The 14,498-nt window shown below is 38.9% G+C and overlaps 1 pseudogene; it reads right to left on the reverse strand.

The window, feature by feature from the left end:
- Positions 1-5,196: 5,196 nt before the first annotated feature.
- Positions 5,197-13,203, reverse strand: LOC136711074 (toll-like receptor 13; annotated as a pseudogene).
- Positions 13,204-14,498: the final 1,295 nt, after the last annotated feature.

The following is a 14,498-nucleotide window of genomic DNA, read 5'->3' on the forward strand; positions in this document are numbered from 1 at the left end:
CTGCAGCCACTGTTTGTTGTGCTGTTCCTCAGTTACTTCTCCATGAGCATGCCTGGGGTAAAGGTCACTGTTGTGCTCCTGGATGTGTGTTGACACCTGTCACCCACTGGCCCTCTGGGGCTGTTGCTGCTGCTCAGTAAATGCGCTGGATGATTGATTGCTTCCACAGCACTTTCACTGTCTTTCTGCGTTAACAGCAAGTCTATGTCGTTGCCAAGTCCTGCATCAAATAGTCAGATAATATCAACAACACAAGCAATACTGTAAATAGGTTAACAGGGCTACAGTATGTTGTACTTGCTTCAATTGTAAGGTCATTCTTGAAATGTGTAGTTGCTCTGGATAAGGGCATCTGCTAAGAAATAAATAGCAATAACATAGCATTACATTCATATTTAAACGCAATTGTGTGTTGGTACTGTATGTCAGCACTATAATCCCTTGGTTGCAGGCAAATAAGATAAAAAAACACTGTAAAGCAGTTAGGGCATAGCAGTTTAGACTGATCTTTAGCTACATGTCAGATATGAAAATAAAGAGCTCTCTACACCCCACTTGCAATCAGATGGTCTCTGATGTATGATCATTTCTCAAGCTGTGTTGCTCTGTGAGGAACTGTTGTGTCCTACGCAGGCCCTCTAGCTCACACCATATGCTGCTGGTAATTTCATTGCTCTTAAAAATTAAGTAAAATATGTGAAATACAGAGTTCATTTCAATCTAAGAAATGATGACCATAAAGTAGTGGTTAGGGACTCATAACTGAATGTTTTGGGGTGTAATCCTAGGTGTTGTATCCCAGAGTAATTAAGGATGAATATGTGCATCTGCCAAAACTATTAACACACACTAGGATTCATATAATCAATGTATGATGTTAATAAATACATGATATTCCTGTACAAATTGGAGCAAAGTCTTTTACAGTTTTTTTCAATTGCTAACAAGCATCAAAACTCTTCATACAGTCTGCATTACCAACATGCATCTCGGCCAAACAGTTAATCTCACCTCCAAAACCCACTCAAACCACCTAAACACTTCATACATGTCTCAAAATAATCTTGTTCGACCATAACACAAGCAACAATTCTCACTCAGAATGCATACATTGTCACTCATAACACACTAACCTAAAAAACACTAACAACAGGGCGCATCACATAAATGATTAACTTTTATTTTTGACGTTTGAATGATTTTTCACATAAATCAGTATTTCATTATAGAATAAGAGTAACACCTTTTTACTTTATTGACTGTACTAAAGTATATGTAACAAGAATTAATCAGAAATGCATCAATTTGCTTCAATATCCTTTATTCTTTCTATATCTTTACATATAGTAATTTACTTGTGAAAAATAAAAAGTTGAAACAAAAAATATGTTATTAAAACGTGTAAAAATGTGAACATACTGTATTGTACTGCAATATGTAGTTCAATTATCATTGAAGGATGCACATCTCACCTGCTGTTTTGCCGGAAAAGTCATACTATTGATGCAGCTGTTGAACGCTGCAGATTTGGTTGCACCCTTAAACCAGCCTCTCTCAGAGACCACGGTTTACAACATGGTCAATAAGCGTGGCCCTTCTCTCATCAGAGACCACCACTCTTGGTCTTCCTCTCCTTTGTCCTCCACGCATGCTTCCTCTCCCTGCCACTCTTCTTTCCCCCCAACCTGTCTTCCTTGATCCATGTTTCCAAACTAAATCATTCCAAAGCCGTCCTCTCGTCTGTTTGGTAACGAGACTAAAATCAGGACACTTGGATAGGCTTTCAGCTGAAATTGCAATCAGCTGTGGAATGATTAAATATTCTGCTAAGACTTTCTATATATTGCAATCTGGTTCTGTTTGAATGTGTTTTTAACAGTTTTGGGTACAGAGTGTTAGCATCTGAAAACCTGTGCTGCAAATACATAGTTTTGCAGGTGGTGGAGTTTGTGGATTCAGAGAATGTTGTCATTGAATGCATTTTGTGTGAAAACAATGAAAAATTATTCACAGTTTGGTCCACTACACTTCTGTTTCGGTGACTGTGTGAAGAGTTTTGACAATGTGACTTCAGTTTTGACCATGTTAGCAATTGAAAAAAACTGTAACAAGGCAAACATTTCTTGTGCCAATTACTGACAGAAACAATGCCTTTTCTCTTTTTGTGGATATTTCATTTGCTACAAAGACATTTTCTAAACCTTCTTCAAAATTTGAAAACTGCTCACTCGCCTGGTTGAATTCCAAAGTCGAGGCTGTATTTCCATTTCTGAGATACGACATCATCTTATTCACTCAATTTTCTTAATCCGATTTGTAGTGCGGTTAATAACATCCCTTTTGTAGAAATCCCATTGCCAATTTTCTGTCGTGTCTCAGGTAGAGTAGACCAGAAATAATAATTTACATGGATCCCACAAAAGAAAAGCTGAAGTGCTTGTTTGCGCTGTAAAAAAACACCCCCAATTACTCTCTGTGAAAACACAGTTACACACATTTATTAAGGAGAATCACAACACACCTCCCCTCCTCACTGGCGTGCTCCAACTCGCCGCAATTTAGCACATCCTTTCCTTATATAGGGTTTTTAGGCAACCAATCAGCTTTTACCTGAGCTTCCCGCTGATTTTACCTTACTATTTGGCATAACTGTGAACTTTGAACTGTACATACCACAGTATATGTTACTATACGTATCTGTACCCACTATACAGCCTGTCCCAACTCCAAAACAGACAAATATCACAGGAAGAGGACTGTGTCCATCACAGCAATCTCTTTCAAGAGACTGTGATGGCAGCACATTCAACTTGTGTTATGTTTCTTTTTTATTATTATTATTTTAATGTGTAAATACTGATATAATGAAATAATACGAATTTTGTCTGAATGCTGATATGCTGTGTGTCCACAGTTTGTGGTTGTAAAGGCTGAAATCAAGACAAATCATGTCATTTTCTCCCCCCCTTTAATAACATATTTTCACCAACAATATTTAAGTGAAATACAAATGGATAATTTCTTGGAAGAATAATTACAACAAAAACTGTCAAAATATTTGCTGTAGCCTAATTTCCTCTTTCATCCATGAGAAATGTTATGTAAAATGTAAAATACTTGCCTTTGAATGTTTTTTTAATATATTTGATTAATTGATTAATATATTACACCTTTTCAGAAACTGTATTGCAGGAATTTTACTGCTCTTGGTGTGCAATAAAAGCAGAAGCTGTGAATCAGCTGAATCTGAGCAATCGCTGTGTTTCTAAATCTGTAAAATCACAATCCTAGTGCAGGGCTGCCCTGTGGCCCTCCGGGGGCAGGGTTGGCCATCCCTGTCCGAGTGTATATGTGATCAAAATCATTGAATCCATATTGGAATAGATGTCATGGGTGGCAGTGAACACTGACCCGAAACCTAATCCCACTATGCCACCCAAGTTTATTAATGTGAGATGGAGACTCTCTACCACCCAGGATTCCCCGTGCAGGTTCAGGTTGCCGGAGGGGGTGCTGACTGTGTTTTGTCCGTTGTGCTAGTGGGAGGGGGGTGCTGACGGTGTTTTGTCCACAGTGATAGAGTGATACTTAGGAAGGGCACTGGGGGGGCACAGGGGGGGCAAGCTTGCTGTCACAGCGGCACTAGGGTCCCCCAGCCCCCCTCAGAACTGCCACTGGTGCTGGTGTCTCCCCACTGCTCTCCATTTCCCTCAGATCAGGGCGGTTTTATCAGGTTGTCCATGCCGAGTCCTAACAGGTGAGGTGGCTGTGAGTGAAGGGTGGGGGGCCGTTTAGTGGAACAGGTGCACCACATTGGTCATCAGTGTCCCGTGTACTCAAAACACACATGAAAACAATCCAACAATCAATAAATCAATTAGTGGCAATAAAACTATTAGTGAATAATTAGGGAAAAATAAAAAAACACAATAAAGGATAAAGGATAATATAAGTGCATAAGTGAAATAAAGAGATTCACAGAATCCTTGGCATCCTCTGTGACACTATTCTGAAGTAAAGAAAAGGAAGAAATAAATTTGAGAAATGAAACCAAAGCTTCCCTCTAGAGAGATTTGTTTAAGGAGACAGAGATAATAGATAAAGACGAGTGTATGCCATGGACAAGCAGTCGATTCAGTTGTCTGAGCATGCATGACAATATTCATCAAAAGCAAACCAGGGTTTTAGAGAGACGTTTCTAAACTGCATTCTGCTGCTCTTCCCTGTTTAAACTGTGAGGACAAACAGCTTTCAAAAGCTTTCAAAAGCTTTCTGTTTCGGTGGAAATAAACTTGGCTGCTTAATATTAGTTTCTTTCTGAGTGGGTAATTCAATAGGCTGTAATGCACTACAAAACAAAAGTCAATCCAAAACATAACAATAGAAAAGAAAATCCTTCAATATATATACAGAACAATGCAATAGCAAATAAGATTTTACTATCCTGTAAAAGCAATTATCTTAAAAATAAAGATGATAAAAAGCTGGTGTCCCTTCTATATATGTACAATTATTACTATTAGAAATGTGTTTAAATACAAAACAGGTGCATTTAATACATATAATTGTTTATAAGACACGACATCCAATAGCTGTGTATTGTTGCAGCACTGACAGGTGCCTGTTGTTGTTTTTTTTACATTTGTTGTGTCTAAAAGCTGGAGTTCTGCAGTTCATGACAACATAATGGAAGCATTTGAAATATTTCAAACATTAAAAACTGTAATGTGAGTGACAATGATTCAAATCTTAAAATCCATAATTAAATTCATTTTTTTTGTTTGTTTGATTAGCTCAGAAGCTTCCTGTTGGCTGTTAGGTCTTAACACTTTAAATGACACATCGCATGCAAGTGAATTGATATCAGGATGTCAGGATATCACACACAAACCTGGACTTCATTCGAACTAAAGAGGGATACATGAGTTTTCTGAATTCAACCAATTGATATGAAATTTGTAAACAAAGTAAGTGGGGAAAAAACGATTATTTGTATGCCAGTAATCGAGTAATTAAAATCTGATTCACAAATGAAATCTGTTAATGCCACTTATGACCAATTCTGCTGGTGAACCTGTTTCAGGAGTGGCCACTTAGAAATGTGAGAATTGACAGATGCAAATATCACAGGCAGGGCCCTGATGGGAACAATTGATGCAAGATAGTTGTACTTGATTATTACTCCTGTGATTCTCCTCAACCCTCTAGGTCAGTCGGCCGCCAACAGGCTAGCTTGGCCTGCAGTCGGTCCCAGAAGGCCGGCTGCTGTCTCTCATCCTGCGGCCAGTCCAGGTAGGTCCTGGTCTTCACCAGCCGGGCTGGCCTGTGGTGGGCCGACAGCAGCACCGGGGGGATCTCCTCCAGGAACAACAGCATCAGGACGTCTCGCCGCTCCACCTGCAGCCAGTAGGTGGCCAGTCTCATCTCCAGGGAGCACCAGCCGCTCTGGAGGGAGTGGCGGTTGACCACGCAGAGGGTCCGGCGGCCACTGTAGATGCTGTCTGTGATGTTGTCCACCATGGCTGGAAGTCTTGGCTGTACAGGCAGAGGCACAGGAACGAGAGGGGCCTGGCTGTGGCCAGTTGCAATAAAGCACTTATTATTAATTAGGATTCATCCTATCTAGAACACCCCTGGGAAGAGCTGGACTGGTGAATCAGGGAGAAATGCGGAAACCCACCATCTCACTGCTCTAGAAAACTGCAACACAGGAGAATGGATATGAAAATAGTTTGCCTTTAATATCAGTCTGTGTCTCTCTCTCTGTGTAGTCAGTCCATTGTTTTCTTTTCTCTCCTCTCATCTACTCGCTCACTTGTTCAAAGTTCTCCTCTTCACCCTCCTTGCTTTTCCCCTCAGGTACTTTGCGATGAGTGTCATCGGTTTTTAGGTTGATATCAAGTTTTAAATCGGTCAAGATGTATCTGGGTGTCAGGGCTGTGTAGCAGGGTTAGGCAGAGGTATATAGGATCCATGTGCGGAGCAGTTTGGAACAGTTTTGTGTACAGGAGTAGAAGGGACAAGGCTAGAAGTTTGGTCGGGGTCACGAGCAGGAGGTCAAATAATCAGACTACCAGAGTGTCAGAGGGAATTCCAAACTGTAATTTAATCTGTAATGAAATGGAGATGCCTTGTGGAGATCAAACAACAATTCTCATAGTTGAAACTCACATTCAAGAATGCAGTTTCTCCAAACGCAGGGTGTCTCTCCTTCCCGCCGGCAGAAACCTGATGGAGATTTTCCAATCCCGCTTGTTTGAGTGGCCTTTGCAATCCTGATTGTCCCCTTTATTCATATCCCTTTCAAATCCTGTCAACCTATAGGGATTTTCATCTACTGCTCACAGTCACTTCCTCCTGTTTAGGCTGCGTGGCAACCCTCATTTCAGCAGCAGCTCCATTAAGTGCATGCAATCAATCTGCTTATAGGGCTGCTTCTAGGCTTTTGGGGGGGCCCTCTAACCGTAGCCAACTTGGCATAACATCAAACTAACACAGGCTTATTAAGCCTACCGTCTTGTAAACGTGTGTATGAGCACACATATGTAGGAACAAACATATAATGTACAAATATAAATGTAAAGACAAAAGAGGGACCTGTCAGCAACAACAACATCTATTATTAAGAAAAGTCTGGAACACAATTGGACCACTATTGCATTATGATATTTGGCCACTAGATGGCACTGTATGGAGCTGAATAACTGACAAACTTATTTAAAGCTTAATCTTTTAAAAGTATAAAATATATAAAACACCAAATGAACAATTACATTACATTAACATTGAAATGGCCTTTAAAACAGGCAGGTGCAAAGTGCAAACAGACAATAATCATTACATAAAATGTTTAAATAATGACAATTAATTACTCCTCAATTAAGTGCAAATTGAAATGAAAAAAATAGTTCAGACACAAGTGGCAATTTAAATAGTTACCAATGTTCCATAGCCTTCTCTCCCTCTTCATCCAGCTAATTATTTTTCATGAGAAATCTAATTTATCATGTGCAGCCCTGACTGATATTTATTACACACTTTGCAGGTTCAAATAAGTCTATATAGACCAAGCTACCATTGCCAAATCCCATTTGATGATATTAACTTACTAGCTGACTTGATCACTGATGCTGCAGAACTAAGTAGCAGTATAGCATAGATGAATACTGAGGCACACAAACAAAAGAGTTGAACAAACCTCTTGCAGATTGTATTCGAGGTTAAAATCACTATAGATGCTAATACAGCCACCATGTTATAATAAAATGCTATTTAGTGGCAGTTAAGGTGAACTTGGACTGTCCAGTTAAAGGAATGAGAAAAAAGAAACCATACTGCCAGTCAGGTATCTGGTTTAGCTACACATCTAATGTCATCGACATTGAAAGTTACTTTAGGCAGTATGCCAGCAGCTACTGTACAGTAATACATATTATTATGATTGCATTTGCATTAGCATTTTGCCCCAAATAATGTGTGCATACATGGAAAATGGGTAACACTTTATTTTAAGTGTACATTATAAACAATCTATTAACACATTATTATGTTATTAATTGTTATATGATTATTATAACAAATTATAAATATATTATTATACTTTTTTGCTATAATATGTTATAATATATTTAATAACATGCTTAATAAAAGGTATTATAACATAGCATTTTCACGCCGACATCAATCTATTACAGTGGTTCTCAACCTTTTTTTCCACTGGGCCGCACTACAGTCCAAGTGCAAGTCTCACAGGCCACACATCATTTACATATGATGTCATCAATGCAAATTAACCGGATTGAATATTATGGTATTAGCAGTTAATAGTATGATACACAGACAATTACATTTAAACAGAGTATAATGCTACTCACCGTTAATGGGACACCTTATGTTATCGGGAGCTGACTAATTTGGTGAAATTCAGCTCGAATGGAGTCACAGCACAATGAAGTTGCGACTGTAAGTTGCAGTCTGTAAGACGCGCATGGATTAAATGTCCAGCAAATTGAAGTTTCTCAAAATCTGAAAACGAGAGATGAATTTTACTTGCATTCGATTGAGAGTTGCAATAAATCTTTCAATCGCGTCATTCAGTAGTGGGAAATTAGTGAAATCACCATCTGTGCAGTGTACTGTCCTAATTTCATTTTGAAACTCTCAATACAGCACAACAGGTCACCAACGTGTTTTCTGTCACCTTGGAGTTGCAGATTCAGCTTGTTTAGGTGAACTGTGATGTCTGCAAGAAAGGCAAGATTGGTTCTCCTCTCCTTTTCTCTCAAGACTGGAAATCCCTCTCCCTCGCCAGTGTCATCAAGAAAGTGAACTATCTCTGGGAGTAAAGACAGAAAGCGATTTAAGACCGTTCCCCGACTTAGACATCTCACTTCACTGTGCAGAACGAAGTCTCCGTAGGCACCGTCCAATTCATCCAACAATGCAACAAACCAGTGGTGCAGTAGAGGGCGTGTTCGAATGAAGTTGACCACTTTGACCACAGTGTCCATAACCTTCATGAAGTATCCATCAGCTAACTTGCTTCACAGTGCTTGCTGTTGCACAATACAGTGAAACGTTTTTACGCATTTTAGCAACAAGACCCTTGTGTTTTCCTGTCATTGCGGGTGCACAGTCAGTAGTGACTGAGACGATGGAGGATGCCGGTATGTTCATGTCTTTGCATTCTTCACTAAGTGCTCTATGAATGTCCTCCCCCCCTGTTCGTTCATGAAGCGATTTCAATGCCAATAAATCTTCCGTAATCTTCCTCAAATGTTCCTGAATTCACAGATCTCACCCAAATGCAAAGCAATGTCTCCGATATCCGTTGATTCATCTGCTGCCAAACTGAGTGCTGAAGCAGTTGCTAGCTTAGTTTTCAGTTGTTCTGTCAAGTCCTCAGACATTTCTGAAATTAGAAGTGTAATGCATCATTACTGAGCTGTAAAAGTTTTATCCTGCTGAGTATCTCTCTCTTGTTGCTCAGATCATCAAAGAGACATTGTGATTCAAGGAAACAGTTCTTAACTAGTTCCCCATCACGAAGTTGCTAATGTCACGGCCTGGGACACTTTTAAACTATGCTCACCTAAAGGATTATTAGGAACACCATACTAATACTGTGTTTGACCCCCTTTCGCCTTCAGAACTGCCTTAATTCTACGTGGCATTGATTCAACAAGGTGCTGAAAGCATTCTTTAGAAATGTTGGCCCATATTGATAGGATAGTATCTTGCAGTTGATGGAGATTTGTGGGATGCACATCCAGGGCACGAAGCTCCCGTTCCACCACATCCCAAAGATGCTCTATTGGGTTGAGATCTGGTGACTGTGGGGGCCAGTTTAGTACAGTGAACTCATTGTCATGTTCAAGAAACCAATTTGAAATGATTCGACCTTTGTGACATGGTGCATTATCCTGCTGGAAGTAGCCATCAGAGGATGGGTACATGGTGGTCATAAAGGGATGGACATGGTCAGAAACAATGCTCAGGTAGGCCGTGGCATTTAAACGATGCCCAATTGGCACTAAGGGGCCTAAAGTGTGCCAAGAAAACATCCCCCACACCATTACACCACCACCACCAGCCTGCACAGTGGTAACAAGGCATGATGGATCCATGTTCTCATTCTGTTTACGCCAAATTCTGACTCTACCATCTGAATGTCTCAACGGAAATTGAGACTCATCAGACCAGGCAACATTTTTCCAGTCTTCAACTGTCCAATTTTGGTGAGCTTGTGCAAATTGTCGCCTCTTTTTCCTATTTGTAGTGGAGATGAGTGGTACCCGGTGGGGTCTTCTGCTGTTGTAGCCCATCCGCCTCAAGGTTGTACGTGTTGTGGCTTCACAAATGCTTTGCTGCATACCTCGGTTGTAACGAGTGGTTATTTCAGTCAAAGTTGCTCTTCTATCAGCTTGAATCAGTCGGCCCATTCTCCTCTGACCTCTAGCATCAACAAGGCATTTTCGCCCACAGGACTGCCGCATACTGGATGTTTTTCCCTTTTCACACCATTCTTTGTAAACCCTAGAAATGGTTGTGCGTGAAAATCCCAGTAACTGAGCAGATTGTGAAATACTCAGACCGGCCCGTCTGGCACCAACAACCATGCCACGCTCAAAATTGCTTAAATCACCTTTCTTTCCCATTCAGACATTCAGTTTGGAGTTCAGGAGATTGTCTTGACCAGGACCACACCCCTAAATGCATTGAAGCAACTGCCATGTGATTGGTTGGTTAGATAATTGCATTAATGAGAAATTGAACAGGTGTTCCTAATAATCCTTTAGGTGAGTGTAGATCGCATTACATTCAGTTCAGCAATCGCATTTTCTTCTAGATTTGTTATCTTGAGAGCTCTGTCCTGAGATCCAGGTGGGTATGTTTTGTCAAATGTTGCATCATGGGTGGTATCGAAATGTCTTTTGACATTGTAGGTTTTGCATACGCCCAGTACTTTACCACAGAGCAAACAGAAAGGCTGCCCATCTCGATCTGTGACAGCAAACTGATGCTTCCATTCCTCCAGCACTCTCCTATTTTCGCTGCTGATGCTTCGACTCTTCTTGTTTGCACCTTCATTGACATTTTCCTCACTTAGTTTTTTTTTCACTTCTAATTACAAATTTGTCCATTTTGATTCTTAATTTTTCCCAACTAATGGCTGCTGATGACAACTAATGAATTCTGCCAACGCGTGCTTTTTCATGTAATCGCATAAGTTACGTGCTCACATAGTAGATCTGCGCATGTCTAAAAATAATATATGATCACCAAAATTATCTTGTATGACGAAAGAATGTTATAGTACAAACTTATATTTGTTTAATACATTTTAATCAATTTAAAAATGAAAAGGAATTGTAAAACTGAAAGTTTACTATTTAAATGTGGGTGTCATATTGTGGGCCGCAGTTCCATGCGTGACATCTTATAATGCTTTTAATTACATTTACTATAAGAAGACTGCACTATATGTTATAGCTCTACCTATAAGGTAAGCTTATAAGTACCATTCATAAATCAATTTTACTGATGTATCTCTGAATTGTGATATGTTTTGTGTATTCTATGATTTTGTGATGAGCCAGTCGGCACTGTCACTGATTTAATTGGGTCTTAATAACCCTAATTGGACTGAGCATTGCGACCAATCATGGGATGTCATATCGGGAGCAGATGGGGATATAAGCAGTGCTCAGAAGACACACAGGAGACTCTTTTCACGGCCAGCATTGCTTGGGCTGATTTGTGTGCAGATAATAGGGGGCTGCTTGTTTTTAGATTAACTTTGTGCTGTGTGCTGTGCCAAATGCTGGGGGGGAGCAGTTCAGTTGACGGGAAGCTCTTTGGCTCTATTTTAAATCTATATGTGTTTGTTTGTGGGATTATGTGGGATTATGTGTAATTGATTAAATGTTTTCATTGTTTTAACTTGGTTTTATACTAATTCTTGCCCATAGTAACAGTTTCTTTAATTTATGAATTTATGGATTAGGCTTAAACATACTGCTATTAATCAGTCTGTATAATAGGGCCAAATGATCGATTTGATTGGATTGTGCTGATCCTATTAGCTATATTCCAATCAATTGATCTAAAACAGCAATTAACCCGTTCTTTTTGTTTGTTGTAAATTTTGGCTTTACATTGAAGAGGTTGTATTTTGTTCTTGTATAGTTGAAATTGCTGTTGGAATTGTGGTAACTTATATTGGTGTGTTTATTGTATGGTTTATCTGACTTTTATATTGTGGTTTCTTTTCACTTACATTGGTGTTTATTGTATGGTTTATTTTAGTATTTCTTTAATGAAGGTCAATTGCTGTTTTATTATAATATTTGGTTGTATGTATTTGAGGGAGAAATTAATTTTAACTGAATGGATATTGACTTTTTATGGATTGTTTAGTGATACTGTGATTGTTATTCTATTTGCCTAAATTGTACATTGTGTATCCAGCTTATTTATTGGTTATTAAAAAAACTTGGTTATATATTTCCTCTTGGCTTTTCACTCTCCCTTTACATAACTACTTCTAGCTTCCAGGGTTATTCGACCGGACCGTCCCGGTAAACCAAAGGTGGTGGTGGCAGCTACACACTAATGTCAAATCCAGTTAGAACACAACCTTACTAGGACAGGTTTCATTACAATATAGTATATCATTGTGTTCTATTTGTGTGTTTCTCATTACATTGCCAGGTATTCTTAAGCATTGCTCAATTCTGCTCTTTTGTAGCCATTCAATTAATTTTAAGGTCATGTGAATCCAACATGGTTCAGTGTGTTTATGACATAGCAGCTTCACTGACAGGCAGTTTTGACTGTAAAGCCAACAAAGAACGAAGAAGTAGCAAATTTCTAAAATTATTTAATACCTCGACTTTATAAGACACGCAAAAACAGTTTAAACAACGTAATTAAATTGTTTTTACAACATAACTATAGTAAAAAAACAATCAATTTGTTTTTTTTACATTTTTGCGTTTCATTTCCAGCAATTTGATGTCACGAGTGAGTGCTGAGTAAATGTACAACTTTGTTCAGTTAAACAGCTTTTATGGTATTATGGTATTGCTTCTACTTCAGCAATGAGTATCTACAGATTCAAGCTCATGTTACTCTTGAGAGCTGTCCAACAAGAGTCCAACAAGCCCTGGATGCGGATACATTGATAAAAATGTTTTAATATTACAACCTTTAAATATCACTTCACTGTTTACATGGAACTCATCAAAATATTATTTTACTGGAAAGCTATTTTGCATCTCTGTCTAAAACTAGCAGTCTGCGCCATACGTTAGCCAAATGGCATGTTTGCATGGTGTTACAAATAAAGATTAGCTAATAAATTTTAGAAAATGTAGCTCAGGATATTAAGTCGATTTGCTAGTGGAGCTTAGCATCGCTATGTAAAGCTGACTAGATCTCAAAAAGGGACAAACGTTAAATATTGGTGTAGCAGTTTTATAAAAACGATTAGCCACAAGAGGCTGCCACATATCGTGTACGAAGTCACAACTGGAGCGTTTTTAGGTACGAGGCGCAGCCAAGACTTTAACCATAAACTCTGCTTCTTGTACCTGCAGTGTGACCTGCCACTGCGGCACCTTCTTCAGGCTGAGCCGGCTGATTACTGGCGTCCTGTCCCTCGCTTTCCCTGCCAGGAACAGCTCTGTTATTTCTGTACATTTCGCTGCATCTCCATCAAGAGACCGTTGCTGTTTTCCACTGATATTTTCTGCCCCACCCACTCACACCAAAGACCTCCCTGCTAACACACAATGTTGCCACAGCATTATAGCAATGTAGTTTACATTGCCACAGCCAACATGTGTTAGCTGGGCTATTGTAACAAGAAGATACTGTACTCCAGCACTGCAAAGAATGCCGTTATACAGAAAGTTCGAGAAATCTTCCAGTACACTTTTTGCGGTGTTCTAACATGTATACATTTATAAAAGTATTTTTCAGATACACTAAGGGTTTCGTGGAGAAAGCAACCACATTACCATATCATGACAGAGCATGATTATTAAAAACTAATTGATCTGAGCAGATGAGTTTTTGTGACGCATGCGCAGACAAACAATCTGATAGGTTGTCTCCTTCTGGCACCAGTCCCCAAATAGCTAATAATGTTAATAATGCAATATATAATGTATTATTGTGGTCTGTTATTTATATTTTGATTCTGTTTAAAATTATCAAAATTCTGAATCCAGCAGGATTATCTGTGCATGCGCTACAAAAAGTGCACGGCTCTAATAAGACCGTTCTTAATAAAAAGTACATTCTGTAATGATATGGTAATGTGATCTATGAAAATACTTGTATAAATGTTTAAACATTACTCAAAGTTTATTGGAGTGAGCTTCCTTCCACATTATGCCATAAATGTTTTGAAGATCTAAAGTGACCCAAGTCAGATTTTAAAAATCACCTTTGAACCTAGTTTTATTTTGCCTGGCTGTATTTGTAACCTATTTAAACTGTTCTTCAGCATATTTTTATAATTCTGTTTCACAATACTAACTATTATATTGTTTTGTAGCTCAATCAATAATTCAGAAACTGGCATCATGTTTTGCAAAAACACCAAAGAAAGGAATTAATTCTGGACTTTGTGAAAATGTTAGTTGAAGCAGACATCCCATTGGAAAAAGCACAGAGATTTTCAGAATTTTTGAAAAAATATATTAAGCAGGGCGGAACGGTTTCTGCATCTTGCCATTTATCTTCCAGAACTATTTCCACAATGAATTCAGGACATAAAGGACATTGTTAATGGCAAAGACTACAGATGCTTGTGGTAGATGTGCTTGGCTATTTTGCTTCAGCCCATTGGGGAATGACATTAGTTGGCAGATTTGGCATTTCTGGACAAAGTAAACTTTACTACAGTGTCCCAGGCTTTGATTCACTACTGTAATGTTTGTACATGTATTTTATATGTAAGATGTATGTATTATTTGAACATATTTTAA

This window comes from Amia ocellicauda, chromosome 15 (assembly GCF_036373705.1).
Source record: "Amia ocellicauda isolate fAmiCal2 chromosome 15, fAmiCal2.hap1, whole genome shotgun sequence".
Lineage (NCBI taxonomy): Eukaryota > Metazoa > Chordata > Actinopteri > Amiiformes > Amiidae > Amia > Amia ocellicauda.